This window comes from Argentina silus (assembly GCF_951799395.1).
Source record: "Argentina silus genome assembly, chromosome: 18".
Classification (NCBI taxonomy): domain Eukaryota; kingdom Metazoa; phylum Chordata; class Actinopteri; order Argentiniformes; family Argentinidae; genus Argentina; species Argentina silus.
This window is the reverse complement of record NC_139672.1, coordinates 14,957,588-14,980,087: the sequence shown is the minus strand read 5'-3', so window position 1 is coordinate 14,980,087 and position 22,500 is coordinate 14,957,588.

The window sequence follows — 22,500 nt, the reverse complement described above, 5'->3', positions numbered from 1 at the left end:
GGTAATCACAGGCCACCACTGTCAGACATGGGTAATAGAGGCCAATAGACCCGCTGCTGCTCACTTCTACTGATCTGATCGGATCTGCCATTGGGAGTGTGTGTGTGTGTGTGTGTGTGTGTGTGTGTGTGTGTGTGTGTGTGTGTGTGTGTAGGAAGGACAAGTGCGGGGGTTTGTGTGTGTGTGCGTGTGTGTGTGCATGCATGCATGCATGCATGCGTGTGTGTGTGTGTGTGTGTGTGTGTGTGTGTGTGTGTGTGTGTGTGTGTGTGTAGGAAGGACAAGCCTTTGTTTACACATGTGTCGATGTGGTCAATCCATGGAGGTCCATGGTCAGCGGGGCACAGCACACAGTGGGCTGGGGACTAGAGGCTAGGGTCTCTACTGTGACTGGGACTGCATGTGTTAGATGGGGACGTTTGTACCGTGAAACCAACACATTAGTACATTTCTATTCTATTCTATTCTATTCTATTCTATTCTATTCTATTCTATTCTATTCTATTCTATTCTATTCTATTCTATTCTGTTCTATTCTATTTAACCACTTTTGGTTTAGAAAGAGCAGCTCAGGGGATTTGCAATTTGAAGACCAACTGATTATCATATCATCAAGACAAAGGGTATTGTAACAGAACTTCAAATACGTGGCGATTTTCTGATTCCAACATTGGGCAAGTTTGTTCAATGTGACATTCTAACACATAAATGACAAATAAAATACAATTGCATCATTAAACAACTGACCTGCGAGCCGGAGGAGAAAAGACTAGCAAGGACAAACGTTTCAACAGGACATCCATCAATCTTCGAAGATCAATTTTCTAAAGGCCGCCGGATCAAGAATTGAGGCAAAGCGAGGTTAATCTCTGGAAATTATATTGTTATTAATAATAATTTCTCAGATATCTAAAGCCTGTGGAAGAGTAACTAACATGTTAATCAAAACTGATGGGAGAGTCTGTCTTTTAGAGTGAATAATTTCCCTCTTTGATTGCATTGAATGGTATATGTAATTGTCTCAATGTATTCATTTGAAGTCATACGACTGTGTGGAGTAATATATTAAATATACAATAATTTCTTAATAGATGTTTTGCTAATAAGGTTGATAATCAAATCAATAATCTAAATAACTGAGTTTATTTCAAGAGTATAAGAATAACCAAAAAGCAAGTGCTCTGGCTTTCTATTTTGAAAGTTCTCTAACAAGCAATTATTGTTAATTTGTCCTTTTAAAAAAATCTGTAAAAGCATTTGTCTACTTGGTCTAACACAATGTGAGAATATTCATGTCTTTGACTTTGCACACTTAGAAGATAATTATTGTTATTACCATCACGGTTGAAATCACTCTACAAGGACACGTCAGCCCAGTTAAAATGCACACACACACACACACACACACACACACACACACACACACACACACACACACACACACACACATTTCATCGCAGAGCAGGAGCAGAAGAAAAAAAAAAGAAAAACATGGCATATAAAATGTCTTATGATCACCTTCAAAATGCTAATCAAATTTCTCCCCCTGACTTTCTCACATATGGTAATATATTTCCCCCAAACAATAATTCTCTCTCCTTCCCCCTGTATTGTAATAATGTGTTTAAAGCTGCTTGCAGTAACATTGATTTAGCCATAACATAACATGATTCCTATATCACACACATATCTGGGTCGTTTAGCCCCGTCAGACTGAACAATAGGATTTAGCTGAAGACAGAACCTTGTTGACAGGTTGGATGATTAGCCTGGGTGTGAGAAAGGAGTGTGTGTGTGTGTGTGTGTGTGTGTGTGTGTGTGTGTGTGTGTGTGTGCGTGCGTGCGTGTGTGTGTGTGTGTGTGTGTGTGTGTGTGTTTGCATGTGCGTGCGCGCGCACGTGTGTGTGTGTGTGTGTGTGTGTGTGTGTTTGCGTGTCCATGCACATGTGTGTGTGTGTGTGTGTATGTGTGTGTGTGTGTCTGTGTGTGTGTGTGTGTGTGTGTGTGTGTGTGTGTGTGTGTGTGTGTGTGTGTGTGTGTGTGTGTGTGCGGACATCACATTGAATCAACCTCACAGTCAGAGCAGCTTGTGCTGTGTGGCGGTGGTGACCAATCAGAGTTGTGTTATGTAGCGGCGATGACCAACGTCTTCAGCTCCGGGTGGTAATCCATCCATCTGGCTGGCGGGGTTCGGACCCAGGGTCTCCCACTGGCCAAACCCAAGAGTCTACCATTAGGGCTTACAAATATCTAAATATGTCTAAACATTTGGGCTTACAAATCTCCAGGGAAGGTTACCCATCACGAGAACATGGTTCCAAACCACCTCTGCTACATCTGCAAACTGAAAACACTGTAGGGTGACAAACAGATCGAAAAGTCTTATAGATGTTATAAACAGTTATAAATGCCCATAGAATACACAAAGCCCTCAGAAGAGAAATACCCACGCATTATAACATCTCTATAAACATCGGGAGTGTCATAAACATTAAAAAAACACAGCTAATATAGTACACAAAGCCCTCAGGAGAGAAACGTCGGATTTACAAATGATCTGGATCGGAGCATCAGAGCCGGAGGAGTTCACCATAAACACACCACAGCGGCATTGTGGGTTTTATACGTCACACCTTCATGGATGTTACTCATTTTAGCAGATAAAACAAATTGGATACTACAGCACGACATCTCCCTCCATGGCGACGCCGTCTCCCCGGGGAGTGCTTAGCAACCTCTTGTGTGAAACACAACAACTTGACAGCGCAGGCGGAGGCAGGCTGTTGTGGCATTCGATTCATGTATGATCATAATAGCAATGATAATAATGGGATATTTTTCTTGGTTTATATACCACGGCGAAACGCCTACTGGGGATCATTATCTGTACGCAGGTAGTTCTCAGTTGTGAAGTGAGTGTACGCGTCAGTCAGTACCAGTCAAAGGTTTGGACACACCTTCTCATTCAATGGTTTGTCTTTATTATTTTTTTATTATTTTCTACATTGTAGGTTAATATTGAAGACATCAAAACGATGAAGGAACACATGTGGAATTATGTAGTAAACAAAAAAGTGTTAAACAGACCAGAATATGTTTTATATTTTAGATTCTTCAAAGTAGCCACCTTTTGCTTTGATGACAGCTTTGCACACTCTTGGCAAGGTGTGTCCAAACTTTTGACTGGTACTGTATGTATGGAAGTAAATAGTCCATATCAGTCAGGGGAGGCTGGTGGAGGTAGAAATCGGAGGACGGGCTCATTGTAACGTGCGGAACGGAATGAGGAACGGTATCAAACCCGTGAGATCAGTGTAAACAAAAGTGTAAAATAAAGAGTTACCCGTGATCTTCTGTGGTGGGTAGGAGTGTCTCCCATGAGGTGTGATGAGGCTGGGTCATTAGAGAACATTGTGATGTCATTGTAAACACCCCTATCCCAAAATGGCAGCCGATAACTCAGATGGGACCTGACAGGAAGATGTCGGCCGTGTCTTATCACATTAAGCTTTCCCTTCTGTTTCTTCTTCCTTCTTTCTTCTTCTTTGCTTCACACACTGAACTTTGCAGCGGTAGGGCTAGTTTGGGGCGTGAAGGGCGGTGGTGTCTTCCAGAAGTCCTTGTCAAAACCTTTATTTTTAGAGAGCTGGGGGGGGGGGGGGGGGAACGTGCGGAGAAAAAAAAGAACAAATCCTGGAAGCAAGAATCGCCCGGGAGAGAGAGAGGGAGCGCATTACGCCTTTAACACTTACACGACGAATAAATAAAACAAAACAGCATGAAATACGGTTACACAAGGGGACTTGGGGGTGGGGGGTGGTGGTGTGGGGGGACTTAATTCCTTAAACAAACCATGTTGATATTTTGATTTACACCGAAGGGCTGTTCCTTTAATAATTTATGGCCGGAGGAATTTATAGCCCTCATCTGGTCCTGCTGCTAAATCTGTATTGCCAAATAATGAGATTTTAGCACATTGAGACCTCGCGTATAAATTATCCCCCTGGTTTGTCTGTGGCTGTTTGTCAGCAGCACAGCGAAGCCCGGCGCTCCCGGTCATGTGTGGCATTTGGCTGCATGTCCTCTAATTGCTGACGTACACTTAGATAGATGGGAGTTGAAGCCTGGTGTTTCTGCTGGGGAAGGAGACGGGAGGAGGAGGGGGGGAGGAGGAGGAGGAGGAGGGGGGAGTAGGAGGAGGAGGAGGGGGTATTGTCTTATGGCTGTGAGACGTAGCATATGCTGCTGGAAGCTAGTTGTAGAGCTGTGAATAGCTATGACCTATCCAGATTCCCCCCCCCCCCCCCCATGTCTAAGATCAGGCTGGAGGGAACAGTTAAAATGCCTTCACTACGCAACACATCAACAGTCAAAGCTATATAGATATGTAGATATAGATATATTCATCTAATTAATACCGCTGTTTTATGACCATTCGTGGAGAGCCTGAGTGGAGATGGAATGCTGGTATGACAGCTTTGTCAAGATGAGAAACCAGGACATCTTCTTTTGTTTGTTTCTCATTAGATGATGATGCTTTGTTATTTCTCCCCAGTGTCCGCTTGTTTGTCTTTGATGAGAGAGAGAGAGAGAGAGAGAGAGAGAGAGAAAGGGATAGAGAGAGAGAGACAGAGAGGCCTTAGGCGGCAGATGTCATCTTGTGTCACATAATCACGCATTGTCTCTCTCTCTCTCTCTCTCTCTCTCTACCTCTCTCTTTGTCTGTCTGTCTCTCTCCCATTCTCTCTCCCTCTCTCTCTCTCTCTCTCACTCTGTATCTGTCTGTCTGTCTCCCATTCTCTCTCTCTCTCTCTCTCTCTCTCTCTCTCTCTCTCTCTCTGTCTCCCGAAAACACCAAAAAAGCCTCTGTCATTCCCCACCTGGTCAAATGTTTCAAAAAGGTATCAATAGCTCTACTGTTACTGTGAGACTAGACGCTGCATGAGACCCCTCCATCACCGGGCCCGCTCCAGCCAGGCCATATACTGTAGAGTACTTATCTAAAAATAATGTTTATTTCTCTCTCTCTAATTAATGGTGCGGCAAATGGGCTAACAAGGAGCCTCCAGATTTGTGGGGCTGCCTAGGCAATTACCCCATCATTCCCCCTCGCCCCTGTTTAAATTAAACAACCCATTGATTTTATGTTGAATATTATTGTGCCATATTCCTCTAGAGCGCATTTGATGGAGCTACAGAGTGATAGGACTTCTTCCAACCCCACCCCTCCTCTCCTCCTCCTCCTCCTCCTCTCCATCATCTCTCCATCCCCCCCCCCCTCCGAACTCAGCCTAATAAAAGAGAGAGAGAGAGAGAGAGAGACGGGGGGATAGAGAGAGAGAGAGAGAGAGAGAGAGACGGGGGGATAGAGAGAGAGAGAGAGAGAGAGAGAGAGAGAGAGAGAGAGAGAACGGGACAGTGAGAGACGGGGGATAGAGAGAGAGAGAGAGAGAGAGAGAGAGAGAGTGAGAGACGAGGGGATAGAGAGAAAGAGAGAGAGGGAGACAGAGAGAGAGAGACAGAGAGAGAGAGAGAGAGAGAGAGAGAGAGAGAGAGAGAGAGAGAGAGAGAGACGGGGGGATAGAGAGAGAGAGAGAGAGAGAGAGTGAGAGACGGGGGGATAGAGAGAGAGAGAGAGTGAGAGACGGGGGGATAGAGAGAGAGAGAGAGTGAGAGACGGGGGGATAGAGAGAGAGAGAGAGAGAGAGAGAGAGAGAGAGAGAGAGAGAGAGAGAGAGAGATAATAACCAGTGCTCTGGCTCCCTCTTAGGTGGCACATTCCCGACAGTCAGAGGAGACAAAGATTGCTCCACAAACGAGGCCAGGCGACGCAGGGCCCTGTAGGAGGTTGACACGCGGCGGGCGAGGCCTTTAGTTAAATCTGAAAGCCTCCGTATCAAGTAGTGTCTGCCAAGAACTCAGAGAATCAGCTGGTGAGCCACACACACACAGAGAGAGAGAGAGAGAGAGAGAGAGAGAGAGAAGGAAAGACAGAGACAGAGAAAGAGAGAGACAGAAAGAGCAGCAGCCTCTCGATTCTCCTGCTTAGTTCCCCTGAGTCCTTTGATCATGGCATCACTGTCTCGCTGTGCTGGCTGTCCTCACTCTCTTTACTGGTTATCTCTGTGTGTGTGTGTGTGTGTGTGTGTGTGTGTGTGTGTGTGTGCGTATGTGTCCCTCTGTATGTGTGTGTGTGTGTGCATGCGTGTCTGTGTGTCTCTGTGTGTGTGTCTCTGTGTGTATGTGTGTGTGTGTGTGCGTGCGTGCGTGCGTGCGTGCGTGCGTGTGTGTGTGTGTGTATCACCACCGGCACAGTGAAGTGATCCAGTGCATACGGGGTGTCTAGTCTACGGCGCGTCCAGATTGAGATAAGAAGAGCAGCTCTTAATGTAATTTCTGTGGAGAAACGATGGCGCTGAGTCTTGTCCAGCTCCCATGCTGGGCTCTCTGTCCTTTAATGCAGCGTGGCCTCAAAAGTGGACTATTACAGAGAGCAGGTGGTCAGAAGGGGGTGAGAGGGTGAGTGAGTCACCGCCTGCCTGCCTGCCTGTCTGCCTGTCTGCCTGTCTGTCTGCCTGCCTGCCTAGGCTGCCTGTCTGCCTGCCTAGGCTGCCTGTCTGCCTGCCTAGGCTGCCTGCCTGTCTGCCTGCCTGCCTGTCTGTCTGCCTGCCTGCCTGTCTGTCTGCCTGCCTTGGCTGCCTGCCTGCCTGCCTGTCTGTCTGCCTGCCTGCCTGCCTGTCTGTCTGTCTGCCTGCCCGCCTGCTTAGGCTGCCTGACTGCCTGTCTGCCTGACTGTCTGCCTGCCTGCCTGTCTGCCTGCCTAGGCTGCCTAGACTTGCACCAAGACACTCATTAAATTCCTCACCCTCCTTCTTTCACCGTCTCCACTCACATTGCATTGTCAGAGCACAGATACAGATTTTCAATTCTACTATCACTTGTTCCTTTGTCTGTTTGTGTTTGTTTGTTGGTATGTATTGTGTATTGTTCTTTTTTTTTCTTGTTGGGGAAGGAGGGAGGAGTGGGGGGGGGGGTTGCTTTACCTTTTTTGTTGACATTTTTCCCCAACGAAAATCCTCATATTTTTTTCGAGCTTGTAATACGAAGCCTGGCAGCGCCATAAATTATTCAATCAACCGTATATGGGGATTTTATTTTTTATTTATCGATACTTCTTTAATGCTTCCATTGTCGTCATGAAGCAATAGCTGCGCTCACTTGGCTGGTTTAATGATTCCTCCATAAAACATGTTTTCAAAAGGAAAGCTAAAACGGGTCAGACCCCGGGTTACACCAGAACTCAGTACCAAATTTAACGGACGCGGAACAAAACCACCAAAATAATAATCATTCGGTACCTCTCGTCACGTCTGTTTTCAGAGAGAAGTGACACAGAGACAATGGTCTTCTCAGAGCCGGCTGTGACACTTCCATTACCAGTTCATTTTCTAGCCTGTTGTGTAAGACGTCAGGGTGAAAACTCTGCAGCGTGTTTCAATGTGTCAGTTACCGAGAAGTTATAATTAAGAGCAGAAAGATGATGTCGGGGAACAGAGAGGGTAGAGTGTAGTGTTGATGTCACTGATGCACTTCTGTGGAGACTGAGCTATCTTTGGGCTCAATTAGTGCTTTTTTGTGTGTAAAGAGGTTAGGTTGAGTGGAAATAACTGGTTAATAGATGTTGGTGCTCACTGCAAACCACTTCTGCTCATTCATTAAGGTAGTATTTGACAGGCTGTAAATCCTTTCAGATAAATACTTCATATCATATAATTTGTTTGTTTTTTGGAATAGTGTTGTAATAATGTATTATTCAAAAGCAAATACAAAGCAAATTAATTATATATATTAAATGTAATGTATCACCTTGTGTAAATAACAAACAATAGTTCAAGGGCCAATCTGTGATTGGTACATCCGTTTTTGGACTTTTAAATTATTGATATATAGCCTTTAATTATTGACAAATGTAACTCCTCCTAAATGTCTCATGAGCTTAGTTTAACTGTCTTACCCCAGTTTTACTGCATTTTCTGGAAACAATGTCATTGTAAACAAACACTGCATACCACCAAAACATGGTTCACACGATCATTTTGATCTCCTATATGGTGAGTCCCTGCATCCATAGCTCCGTATATATATATTTTAAGAGTGTTTACATTTCTCCAGCTTCGTCCCTTGGCTGCGTACCAAAGAAAAAAGTGGCGGGGAGAACGCCTTGTCGTTGTTTAAAACCCCAGAATGCCCCTTTAACAGAAAGTTATGGGCCTTGTCACTGCATTTAGTAACTGGCTAAGCAGTTGAACTTCAGCTCCTGAGAGCCAGATCGACAGATCTCCTTCTTCTCAGCATGTACGATGCAGGAGAGGGGCAGATGCATGTGTTTTGAAATGGTCGGAAACACAGAGCCAGAGTCCTGTGAAAGAGCAGCAATCAATGGCCTTTTACAGCCAATCCACATCAGCACATAGAGAAACATTAGAGCCTGCGCCCTGAAATTAGGTTTTGAATGGAGAGAGACCTGATACATAGGTGAGCCTCTTCCTCCCTCTGCCCTCTAGTGGGGCTCAAATGGAGGTCAATTAACAAGACAACAGGGTGCTAATGTATGCAGCAGGTCATATGCGTGGCTACTGAATCCCCCCGCTCTCTCTCTCACACACACACACACACACACACACACACACACACACACACACACACACACACACACACACACACAGGCACACACACACACACGCTCACATATGCACACACACACGCACGCACACACACACACACACACACACACACACACACACACACACACACACACACACACACACACACACACACCATTTCCACTCCCATGTTAATGTATTCTAAAAGTCACTGATGGCCTCTTAGCTCAAAGCAAAGTGGTGACTGTGGTGACTCATTATCTACGTGTGAAATTAAATAAATACACAATGTCCTTATTTCTGTCTATTACTACAGCATAACAGTAAGCAAGTATACTAAAATGTGAAACGATATATTGGAATATACGTGTAATTCATCGTCTTGCCAGCAGGTGGATGTAATATGTGAACCACAAGGCAAGCCCAGTGACAGTGTTTTTCTGTTAGTGACATCAACCTGCAGGAGAGAGAAAATGTAAGAAATCTGTATGGCTCCCGAGTCACATAACACGATTACATGTCTGACAGGGTTCATGTGTAATTCACTTACAGCAAAAACATTTTTCGAAGTCTTAGCCTACTACAACATACAATTAATATTATTTTTATTTAAAAAATAAAAAATAAAAATGAAAGGTTTCTTTTAAAATAACTGCGAGTGAAGGAATTGTATGTCCCGTGTTTTCTTTCACACCTTTCTAACTGACGAACTTTACACTTGTGACAATCTGACCTCCCGCCTATTGACTTGTGATATACAGGCTTCCATTGTAATCACTTTGGCTATAGGGCACCTTGTTTTGAGGAGCTGTCAACGACTGGAACTTTGTCACTCCGGGGTTTTAGTGGTAGTGTGTTAGCGCACTCATCTCGGACGGGAAACAGTAGGCAGTTCAGATGTACCTTTTGTTTAGCAGTGGACTTCATTTCTCTAGTCTCTTCAACGGCGTGGCAAGAGGATAATTCATTCACTGTTCACAAAGCGGACTGGATCACCCTGGGGAACACGGAGAGAGGGGGGCTGGGGAACTGCGGAGAGGGGGGCGAAAGTGGGAAAGAGAGAGAGAGAATGTCAGTCATTGAGCGAACCCAGCGCTGAGAGGCAGCACTGCACCTCGTGTTGTGTGCGGTTCATCTCTACCTTTAGATCCGATCTCGGCTTGTTCCCTTGTTGTCCCTCGACTCCACGCAGATTCCCTTGCTCTCGGCGGGTACATGCAACCGACACCACTCTCACAGCACTGGGGACGAGCGTCTTTCCACACGGCAACCTTGCATCGAGGTGTTAACTTGTTTCCCTGTCTATGCGCCTCAGTTATCTCCGGTGCTCTCCGCAAGCGTTGACCACTGAAAAAAACTTTCGGTTGTGAGGATAAACGAGACAGAGAATCTTCAAAGGGATTGTTCCAAATAACGTAAGTACAGTGTTCACGAATGTTTTGACTGTGATTTGCGTTTTCTTCCGGTCATTAGCGGTCTGTCGGTTTGTTTGTCGTCCAACTTTAGTCCACAGACGAATCTAGCTGTAGGCTATTGGACTATTCTAAGCGTGAATTCGTGTCACAATTTCAACCGTCGGCTAATAGGGAGGTCGTCAAATACCCTTGCACCTGGACATATCTGAATATTGTAAACAGTGTTGCAAGTGGTTTTTTTTTCATGAATATATTGGGATATAATTGTATCATCAATTCTTGTGACGCTTGCGTGACACTACTTTCTAAGCGCAGTGTTTTCTAAATGTATGTTTTCCAACTTCGGGACGCGTTTTGGATAAGCCTCATTGTGGCCATAGGGAGCTTTTTCCTCAAGTTACAAAGCGAGGATAACTGTTCAACTTTTATCCTGCTTTGGTCTTGTGTTTGATCATTTAATAACACACATTTTAAACGTTTTGTTTATGCTCTCCTTGTCCTCTATACAGCCTGTATAGGAAAATGTGTCCACATCAGCACCTGACATTGTCAACATCAAAGTAGTTTTAAACCGACGGTTAAAGTATTTCAAATGATGTGATGTTTTATCCATCGAGGCCTATATCGTCTCCCCCTTGATTTTATACAGCATATTCATATAAGTAGGCCTAATGTGAAGTGAACTAGTGTTTTAGTCATTCAAAGAATACCGTGGAGAAATGTAATTCGTCACTGTAAGCCTTTATTGAGAGTAAAAGTTACCAACGGTTTTGATGTCTTTGTGTAAAACTGAACGCTACCTAATAGGGTGCTTATAACCATAATGAAGTTCACATGCATGTGACTTATTTTAAATAGACCCCGTTAAGTATCGTAACGCTTATTAAACTAAATAAATCCATGTTTTAAGTTAATGACCGAGGAGAGGCCGTAACACCCACTGCTCTCTCAGCCTACAAAGTGAACTCACTGGGCCTAATGGGTTTGTTAGACTTTTGCTATATTATATTATTAATCCTTTGGATTTTGGCGACATAGCACCGAGATGGATGACTATACAGTACAGTAGTTTAGTTTAGTGTGTGTTGTGTGTGTGTGTGTGTGTGTGTGTGTGTGTGTGTGTGTGTGTGTGTGTGTGTGTGTGTGTGTGTGTGTGTGAGCTACTTGAATACATTTGAAGACAGAATAGCTTAAGCAGAGCTGTTGATGACCGAGGCTATAAACAGGCATCAATTATGTCAAGTTTCGTGGCCAAGGAATAAACGCCCGATATCGAAAAACCAAGCCAAGTCGTCAGCGAGCGGAGGGGAGTCAGGGAAACACCTGTTTACTACACGGACCACTACAATTTACATCCTGCCCTAAATGACTGGCTACGAGCTGGAAGGGTTCCGCTACTGATAAGCTGTAAACGAGCCGCTCACACCGTGACGTGTCGAGGCTAATTCACGGTGATGAATACACAAAATAGATATAGATCAACTGAACTGCACTCGCTCTTCTGATGATTAGCGGTCGACGACAGGTCGTTTACGAGCAAATACACAAGAGGTGATGATTGTAGAAAATGTTAAACTTCACGTTTCTACTCCAGGACCACGCGTTTGGAAAATATGACGTCGCGGACTATACATAGTGGACTTTTTTTAAAAGCATTTCACAATTTTATGTTGACGTAGTGACGTTTCAGAATACACGTTTATACCTTATTTTTGCAATTAAATTGATACAATAATTATAGCAACTTTAAGAGGGTTATTTATTAGGGACTAACGCTGGGACACGGGTAGCCCGTCGCTCTGAAGCTTGATTAGAGATAGCCTACATAAACTACTTTTTAATTTATATTAATTATTTGCTTTCAAAATATATTTCGCTATATTGCCCTTATGTTGACTTGCCATATCTCTTTTAGGCTACAATTCTTCACACATTTCAGATGTTAGTTTTCAGGAAAGATAAGCGTTAAACATGTACCAGTCGACGCACAGGGACAACTTTTCATGCAGTATAAAGCACATTTTATTGGTCTAATTTGTGTAATTACACGGTAATTACGTTTCTGTTTTGAAAAGTTCGGCACGGTCTTATCTCACAAATATGAATAAAAAAAAGATTTCTTTTAGTTTTGGTACCTACTTAATAATGAATAAAGTGATTGAATCTAAACGGGTTTTTCTGCCTGATGATTCCCCAACGTTAGGCTATGAAATGCTCTTGTTTAGTTTGTGTTTACTCTTCCTGACATTCCTATTTTTCAACTAATTTGAATGCATTTCAGTGGCTATCACAAATGATCACTTGTACGTAATATTTTATGTTCACTCACATGGGTCTGACTTTCCCAATACATTTCTCTGGTTAGTGTATTTAGTTTAACCGTGATACATTGTAGCAACACATATGACATGCACCGTTATGTAGTGACAAATTCAGATATGTTAATTTATGATTAATTAATTAAGTTTATGTGTGATGAATATGCGTAGAGCGCAGAGACATTTTGGCATTTGTTGAATCCAAAACAACTACACTGAATTCAGCAGCAGGTGGAAAAGCCGACAGATCTTTTTTACACTGCATCCTGATAAATTCCATTAGCCTACACATTTTTCCAACCGCGATCTTATCAATTTTTCAACCGAACATTGTATATACCTGTTGTTGCGGTTGTTTCCCCCTACTCCGTTTATCTTCCACCCGTGATTTAATCAGATAATTTCTGGACTCGGGTTTGTTTTTTCCTCCTTGCCCCATAGGGACATGATACTCAGTCTTTGGGAGTCTTAACCGCGGCTGGGGGAAAGGCCTCATGCCGGCAAAAGCAAGTCGAGGTCGGAAGAAAAGTAACAGATGATTTATTTGTCAGCGTTTCGATTTTTAGCCTCAGTCCTTCTTTTCTCTCGCTTTCAGCGGCGATGTCAGCTGTTATTGCTTCCCATTGATCCTGGTGCAAAGTGAGAACTGAACTAAAATTAATGTCGATTCCACTGCCCGGATCAATAGCCGAGAGTTATTCTAATCTGGACTTCAATGCTGTGTGGAATTAAAAAATCGGAGAGCAAACGGGGCGGAATGAAACAGTCTCATTCTTGTGAACAATTAGACCAGCATCCTCCACTCCATGTGGGGATGGAAGAATGGCTAAATAACCGTCGAAAAAAAAGGGACAAAATGTAAACAATTTCACCCAAAAGGATACTCTTCATAATCGATCACTGGGGAATTCTGATGTACATAATATGATGTGTTTAATATCTCAACGTGGCCCTATTCTCCGTCTTGTTCAGGACTTGGTCAAGCCGTGATGACTAGATAGTAAATTAAGTATGGATTACTCCATCGCACTGGCTTGATGACCCTTGGTCTATTAAGTCCTATCAATATGTACTAATTTCTCATTCCTTATGAAAAGCAGACGTCCCCCCCATCCTTCTACCACAACTACCCCAACACCCCTCCGTCTCCGTCTCACTCCTGTTTATATTTTTGATGTACTAATAAACACTGCACACGAGAGCTAATTTGTCATGCAGATCGTAGCGTGCCACGGTAATTGAAATAAACCTCGTCATGTCGGTAAATAATAAGTGTTTGAACACAGGCTAGGATAAATATCTCCCGCACTCTCGGTTCCACCGTAACATGCTTCTTAAACTTGTTTATGGCATAAATTCATAAACATATTGGAATAGCCTGGTTTTATAGGCAGTGTGCGGAATGTTTAATCAAACGAATTAAATGTTTTCCTCCCTCCAAATTATATTACCCGGTCCACCTCCTCCTTGCATTGGGATCTTTGATTGTGTTTCCTAATTCAATTTCATTCGATGCCAATATTCCAAATTCAGTATGTTAAATACTTTTTTGCTTGTGTAATTACATTATTTATTTATGCTTGCGTCCTGAACCTATGATGCATTCTTAAAAAAAGGCAATATATTTGAGTAACTCCTTTTGTTTCTGTGAAGCGGAGTTAAAAGACGGTTGGAAAAGATAATGGGGAAAATCTTGTGTATTATCAGCATATATATGGTGTTTGTGAATGTATTTGTTGACATAATTGTACCTAAATTATGTAGGGTTGGGTCTGTTTTCATGCTGTTTGAGGATTGAGGGCCATAGCCGAGTTTGCTCAATGCTCACACGCCTCGGTGTGGCGACGGGTCGGGGAGATCAAGTGGTTTGCATTCCTGGTCCGGATTGTATCATAGAAGATGGCCGTTAATTCCCTTTTACCGTGTACACACACTTTGACTACTATTGCTAATATGGCGATATGAGTTGAAAATGCATTTTATTGAAGAAAAAAAGGGCCTAATTGATAGATTATGTTTTATGTTGATTTATCCTGTTTGCGTCCACTTTGTTGTCAGCGGTTTTAAAAAACGTTCTTTAACGTTTTTGAGCGAATTGAAATCAAGTGGTTAAATATTGTACGAAATTTGTACGAGGCATTGACAATAGGAGAAAGTGGAGCTAGCCGTCACGGGATACAGTTATCAGATATTTTCTCTCTCAGATTTCCCCATTTGTCAATTATCTGGCTCTAAATTTGAGCCTTGAAATAAGCTAATTCTCGCATCCTCTGAGAAGACATTATCTGTGCATTTGCCTCAATCGATTGCAGACAGATATCTTTGTGTAGCCTACTTGTGATTTTCCTGCCGTCAGAGCACGGGAGTGGGAAGGAGCTTTTTCAGATATGTCTGATATTATTGATGCATGAAGAAAACACACACATGCACACACACACAAACCCACTCACACACACACATACACACACACACACACAAACCCACCCACCCACACACACACACAAACTGTACATCTCCTAAACTTCACTAACCCTAACCCTCACCCTTCATTCCCAACAGTACACCTTAAGCGTCTGTTGAATACACCATGGCCCCAGTCCCATAATTGCGTATCCTGCCGCGCTGGTGAAATTAGTTTGTGGTGGTGTTTCATATGTGGAGCTGGCCAACAAGTAGTTATTAGACGGCTCTGGGGCCAGGGGAAGGCTGTTCCATCACTGGTGGTCTCACTATCTGTGTTGTTGAACGCACAGTGGCTGGCTGGTAGTGGTGGTCTGAGTGAGGCCTAGAGTTCACTGTCCCCATGCAGTCCCTCCCTCTGTCTGTCGGGAACACTGGGCCAGGCCAGAACCTCACAGGCACACAGTGGAGGGGAATATAGGGATGATTCTCTCTCATCTCTCTGTGTTTATGTCTGTTTCTCTCTGTGTTTCTCTCTCTTTCTCTCTGTGTTTCTCTCCCTCTTTCCTCTCTCTTTCTCTCTCTCTCCTCTCTCTCTCTCTCTCTCTATATATATATATATATATATATATTTCTCTTTATCTCCTTCTGTCTCTCCTGTCTTTCTTTCTCTCGCTCGCTCTCTCTTTCTCTCACTTCTCCCTCTCTATTTACAAAGAGGCCAACTGCGGTGAGACGGACAGAAGGGAGACAGGGGAGTGGGTTCTCTCTTCTCTCTCTCTCTCTCTCTCTCTCTCTCTCTCTTTGTAGTCCTCTGCTGGCTTCATCGCTCTGGGAGTCAGACACGACACCTTGCAAATAATCTGGGCTTAGACAGGAATTAGTTGGCTCAGGTGGGTTGTGTGAGACAAACAGTCCGGTGGGCCCTGAAATGAATAGGCCTGGCCAGGTCAGGGAGAGAGAGAGAGAGAGGGAAAACTTTCAAAATGATTTTGTCCGGCAATGAATCAATGTTTTCAGTGTCCTTTTCAGCTCACAAAGGCTTATTTGAAAAGTAAATCCTGTTCTCTTCTTTTTGGCAGTTGGGAGCTGAATGTCACTTTGGGTTGGTCACACGCAGACACGCGCACGTACACACACGCACACGCGCGCAGGCAGGCACGCATACACGCGCGCACACACACACACACACGGCAAACGATTCAAAACACAGAAGAAAAACGAAAGGAATCATCTGCACATAATTCTGTGTTGGGAAGACATTTCAGAAGTGCGAGAGACTGATCGGTGTATATTCCAGCACTATTCTGCTCTCTCTATCATACACTCCAGGAAATATATTTGTTGTTAGTGAACTGCTGCGATGATGCAAGCTGCGAGTGTGTGTGTGTGTGTGTGTCTCGCACATCTTGTTCTATCTTTATTGATTTTGTTTCTCAATATGCCCAAGTGTCATTATCCCTGACTGTATGTTGCGGCTGCTGTGAGTCTGTGATATTAAATCTTAATTTCATATTTCCATTGGTGCCGAGCACATATTTCCTACAGCAGCAGCAGCAGCAGCTGCAGCCGCGAGATTTGATTGAATAACAGCAACATGGATGGATCTCATATCGGCAAGCAGCTGATTGTTGACACAGAAGGACATTTGAGATATGGTGTTTGAGTACAGACAGACATGAATGAGTATATTTCAATAGTATTGACTGTCCTTCGGACATCAGCCTCACACACACACACACACACACGCTGGCTGTCTGGAATACCAAGTGAGAGGTTTCTAGTGCGACGCATACACACACACACACACATATACACACACACATATACACACACATATACATGCACACACGCACGCACGCACGCATGCTCGCACGCACGCACATATACACACACGCGCAACCACGCACACACACACACACACACACACACACACACACACACGCACACAGACACACACGCACACAGACCGTTTACTTTGCCTGCTATTGCCTGGTGTCATAACGGCAGATATGTAATAGCCATCTCTCAGCGTCAGGCTAATGTCTGTTTGCCTGCCGCCTGGAAGGGCATGTTTTTACCATCTTAAGTGATGTCTTGTTCAAAATGAAGAACTGGCACCAGTATTGAAAATGGAAATGTCTTCCTCCTCACATTGACAAGAGAGGCTTCGGTCCCCTCCTGACTGAGTGCCTTTGAGGTCCCATTAGAACGGCGTTGGGGTGGTGTTTAAGTGGAACACGGTGTAATTAGCCTGGCTAAGACGTGCCAACGTCTCACTGGACATTTGAACCAGGCCCAGATGCATCCTCTGTGATGTTTTATAGAGCTCTCAGTTTTAGTGCAGCTGTTTATACACTTGGATTATTATTTTATGACATAAATGACTGATGATAAATTACTGATGATTTGACGATTACTGTAGATGCACTTGTGGAATTGTTTCGCATCATTGGAATGTTCTAGTTTTTGTCATGTTGTATCATTTCAAATATTTCGGGGGAAATATTGCGACTGAGTTTTGAAATGATCTGTGGGGTTACAGTGATGTGCAATGTGTTTACGCTGCGCGTGAGTAATTGTCTTGAATTATTGAAAGAGATGGAAAAACTCTGCAACTGTAGAATCCATTACACTCTTTGAAAATGGTCTAATATGTCCTCCCGACATTTAGCCTTTTGTGTGTGTGTGTGTGTGTGTGTGCGTGTGTGTGTGCTTCCTCTCCAGAGGGGTTGAATGACGCCGCCTGCCCTGTCCTGTAATAAAATGTAAGAGTGGCACTTTCACGGTTGTCAACAATCTGTAAATATAGTTCGGCACGGGGGAGAGTACAGGAGCGGTGGTCTGACTGACTCTCTCCCAGGAAACCCGAGCCGCCCGGGGTCTCGTAGGCTACTTGGTCCCCCCTCACAGTTGACAGTAACATTTGTATTTCTAAATTGGATTCATCTGCTTTTCTCTCTCTGCAGACATCCGTAGACGTCACGAAAACTATGTTTGACATCCGACTGTTCTGTGTTTACCCTTTTACGGTGTTCCCCGTAGTTTGGTTTACCTCAGGAGCGGCGTGAGAGGATTGACGTTTTACCTCATTGTTGTCGACATTGCAATTTCTCAACACATCATAACAGTGTCACTTTAACAAATAAGATGCTATGAAAGTAGCCTTCATGTTAGTTTTGTGTTTAATATTACACTGACAGCTGTTTCAGAGTACCAAGAGTAATCACATTATGACAACATGGAAATGTTAGCCATGACATTTCTATTATAAAATGCAGATAACATCTGTCAGGGCAATATTCATGAGCTTTTCTCAGTGGTGAGATAGGATTCTAACTGGCATTGACCATTTTTATAATCATGATTGCAGGTCATTAATTACAATGCCATTTAACCTATCACTGTGTATATACACACACACACACACACACACACACACACACACACACACACACACACACACACACACACACACACAGTAAAGGCTATACAACTCACAAATTGAAAAAAAAAGAAAATATGCTGTTGTGAGTGACCACTTTTGTTTTATGTACAAAGTTTTGTCATGAAGATATTAGGCTATTATATCAGTTTGATCCCATTCTTATCATAAACTACACTAAGAGTTTGCAAAACAATGCCATATATATATATATATATATATATATATGTTCTATAAATGAGCGTGGAGTAGAAGGGATGGAAGCTCGACGTCTCTTCGGTATCCGTTTCCAGACGCTGTCTCCCTCACACAGAGCAGTGGGAGGCGGAGAAGAGAGGAGCAGTGTGTGTGTGTGTGTGTGTCAGTGTGTCAGGCACCGGCTGATCGGCCGGCTGGCTGGCTGGCTGGCTGGCTGGCTGGCTGGCTGGCTGGCCGGCCGACCGATCGACAAGCAGGCAGGGAAGGAGGGAGGGAGGGAGGGAGGGAGGGAGGGAAGGAAGGAGGGAGGGAGGGAGGGAAGGTTGCAGGGAGAGAGAGAGAGGCCGACAGGGAAGCAGGCTGACTCAACCTCCTAGGGAGAGTTCTGGAACATTTGTTTCTGTAGTTCTGCTGTCATCACCAGCCATTTCACTGTGCTGGGCCTGGGCTCTGGTGTGCTGGGCAGGGCCCGGCAGTGTGCCTATGGGCCCTACAGAGCCTAGCATCTTATTGGGCTGTGCTGGGCCCTGCTGTACTGGGCTGGGCCCTGCTGTACTGGGCTGGGCCCTGCTGTACTGGGCTGGGCCCTGCTGTGTGACTATGGGCCCTACAGAGCCTGGCAGGGGAGACATGATTAGCACATGACTGCCTCTGCCTTTATCTCTCCCTCTCCTCTCCCTCTCCCTCTCCCTCTCCTCTCCCTCTCCTCTCCTCTACCTCTCCCTCTCCTCTCCCTCCTCTACCTCCTCTGCCTCGTCTGCCTCTGGTTCTCTCCTCTCCCCCTCCTCTCCCCCTCCTCTCCTCTCCCTCTCCCTCTCCTCTCCTTCTCCTCTCTCTCCTCTCCCTCTCCTCTCCTCCTCTCCCTCTCCCTCTCCTCTCCCTCCTCTCCTCTCCCTCTCCCTCTCCCTCCTCTCCCTCTCCTCTCCCTCTCCTCTCCCTCTCCTCTCCCTCCTCTCCTCTCCCTCTCCCTCTCCCTCTCCCTCCTCTCCCTCTCCTCTCCCTCTCCCTCTCCCTCCTCTCCTCTCCCTCTCCCTCTCCCTCTCCTCCCCCTCCTCTCCCTCTCCCTCTCCTCTCTCTCCTCTCCCTCGTCTGCCTCGTCTGCCTCTGGTTCGTCCGTCCGTAAGGGGATCTCCCCCGGCCCTCTTATTGGATTGTCAGTTTCCCGCCGTCTCCCCCGCCCCGCCCCGCCTCGGCCGCGCCGGGCGCTGATGGTAATGATAATAAAATTGAAATATCCAGGTACTTATCAGTGTATTACCTTGCTATCAACACCTACCCTGCACTCGCTCTGCAGAGGTTACACACCGGGAGAGAGAGAGAGACAGTGAGAGATCTGATACTCCGCTTCGAAGGACTCTCTCTCTCTCTCTCTCTGTCTCTCTGGGAGGGGAAAATGGGCTGGAGAGGTTGTGTTATTGGTACATTTTCAAGGTGTTATTTTCCCTGGCTAAGGCGGGGGAGGGGGGTGGGGGGGCGGGAGGGAGGAGGGGGGGGACAAGAGTGTAATGTGGTTCTATGGCGTGTGGCCAGACCAGTGTGGTGTAGTATAACCCATTTTCCCAACACACGTTCTTCTCCCCCCCCCATCGCCTCTTCTTGCACTGTACGCGATGATGTAAATCTGCGGTGCGGTGGTGTGTGTTTTTTTTTCCCTCCCATCTACTTGTCTGAGACGGGGCCGTTCTCGCCGACGCTGTGCCAAAAACGCAGATCAGGTTTTTCAATTGATTTGAAGGAGTGTTCAGGACAGCTGATAGCTGTGAATGATTCCTCTCCTGATTCCCTGGGAGTTTTGTTTGATGTTGGCTGATATTCTGCGTGGCTTTGAAGCCTTGCGGAGGGATGTGATGATGTACACGATACCGCGTGTGTGTGTATTACAGTACGTTTGACCTTCTCAGGGTCCAGACGAATCGGTTTCGAATATGTCAATGGTGACTTTATGATAACGCGTCAACTCACTGAACGATTTCTCTGTTTTTTCCGCTTGCGAATTAGAAACCCCTTGCCAGAGATTATCCAATGAGATGATTGTGTTATTAACGACTTTATGTGTTTCTCCGCAAATGTACACTATCAGGCGTGTTGTATTAGAACGCAGGACTTTTCTAACTTACGTAGTACGTAATTGTAGACGTTTTGTGTGAGATTGTAGCCGAGGAGAAACAGTTTGTCTCTCAACATCAGGAGAGAAATCTCGCCACCTGTGTCCTGTAGCCCCTCTCTCTCAAGTCTCAACCACCTTCAAATTGCCCTTTGGGATAAAAATCTGTGAAACGATTTCGCACGGTTTCATTACATCGCCTCACGATCCCCCCCCCCACCCCCCCCAATCTGACCGATGGACCCCCCCCCCCCCCCCCCCCCGGTTGGAACCCCCCCCCCCCCTCCCCCCCCCCAGACTGAGATCTGTCAGTCTGTCCCGCCGAGCCGGGAGAGGTCAAAGGGTGAAGTGCGGCTAATTTATTCATTCAGTCAAATTTCCTGCCAGTGCAGATGGCAGACTGATATGATATCACTATCAGAATCCCATTGGTGCTGAGAGGAGGAGAGGAGGAGGAGGGGAGGAGGAGGAGGAGGAGAGGAGGAGAGGAGGGTTGTTCACATGAGCAGGCCCAAGCCCTTATCAGAGAGACGAGTGGAGCGCTTGCCTCCCTTATCTGTAACAGACGGTTGTGGGCTAGAGAGAGAGAGGGAGAGAGGGAGAGAGGGATAGATAGAGAGATAGAGAGATGGAGAAATAAGCTGCTTAGAGGACCAGATCCTACCCCAGATCTGAGAGATGGAGAGAAAAGTTTGTAACTTTTTTTTTTTTTTTTTTTTTCCTTTCCACTATTAAAGATGGCGGATTTTGTTGGAAATAGTATTCGGGTGGGTGCTGATGTTGAATGCCACGTGTCTTGTGATTGGTTGAACAGGTGACCTGATGAGGATGACCCAGCAGTGAGAAGAAGAAGGACCCTCCCACCAGGACACCCCCCCTCCCCCATCACGACCCTTGACCTCTGCGTCCACCGCATCCGCCCCACCCCCTCGGACCTCCTCCTCTCAGCCCCTCCCCCCCCCCCCCGGGCCCAGGAAGCAACACCCACCTCCCCGGTACCAGGATGGACCTCCACCGGCAAGCCTTCAAGATGGAGAGCTCCTCCTACCTGCCCAACCCCCTGGCCTCTCCCGCCCTCATGGTCCTAGCCTCCACTGCCGAGGCCAGCCGAGACGCCTCCATCCCCTGCCAGCAGCGGCCGTTCGGGGTCCCCGTCACCATGGACAAAGACGTCCACCTGCCCTTCAACAACGGCTCCTACACCTTCACCTCCATGTACCACCGCCAGGGGGGCGTCCCCACGGGCTTCCCCAACCGAGACTTCCCCTCCTCCCTGCTCCACCTCCACCACCAGTTCGCCCCCCCCAACCTGGACTGCTCCCCCATCAGCATGCTCAACCACAGCGGGGTGGGCGCCTTCAGGCCCTTCGCCTCCCCTCAGGAGGACCGGGACGGAGGAGGGGGGTACCAGTCAGCCTTCACCCCGGCCAAGCGCCTCAAAGGCTGCCTGGAGGCGGACGCCTCGCCCCACCTGCGGTACTCTGACGCCGAGGGGAAAGAGTATGACTTTGGGGGCGGGCACCTCCCCTCCGGCTCCCCGAGCGCCCTGAAGGCAGTGGAGGACGCTGGGAAAAAGATTTTCGCCGTGTCGGGCCTGTTGTCCGACCGCGAGACGTCGTCAAGCCCCGAGGACCGCATCGAACGCTGTGAGTACCTGCTTAGTTCTTGTTCATCCTCTTCTCCTCCCATCCCTCTCTTCTGTCATCCCTCTCTCCTCCCATCCCTCTCTCCTCCCATCCCTCTCTCCTCCCATCCCTCTCTTCTCCCATCCCTCTCTTCTGTCCTGTCTTCCAGTGCACCACAGCACCAGCCTCACCACGCTGGGGATACATGGGATATTTACCAAACAATAAATCATAAATCCATAATTAAGATAACCACAGAGTGTATCTAAGATCTAAAGTTGTAGTTCCCGAAAATTACTGATGGTAATTATATTTCTTTGATCTCATATGTT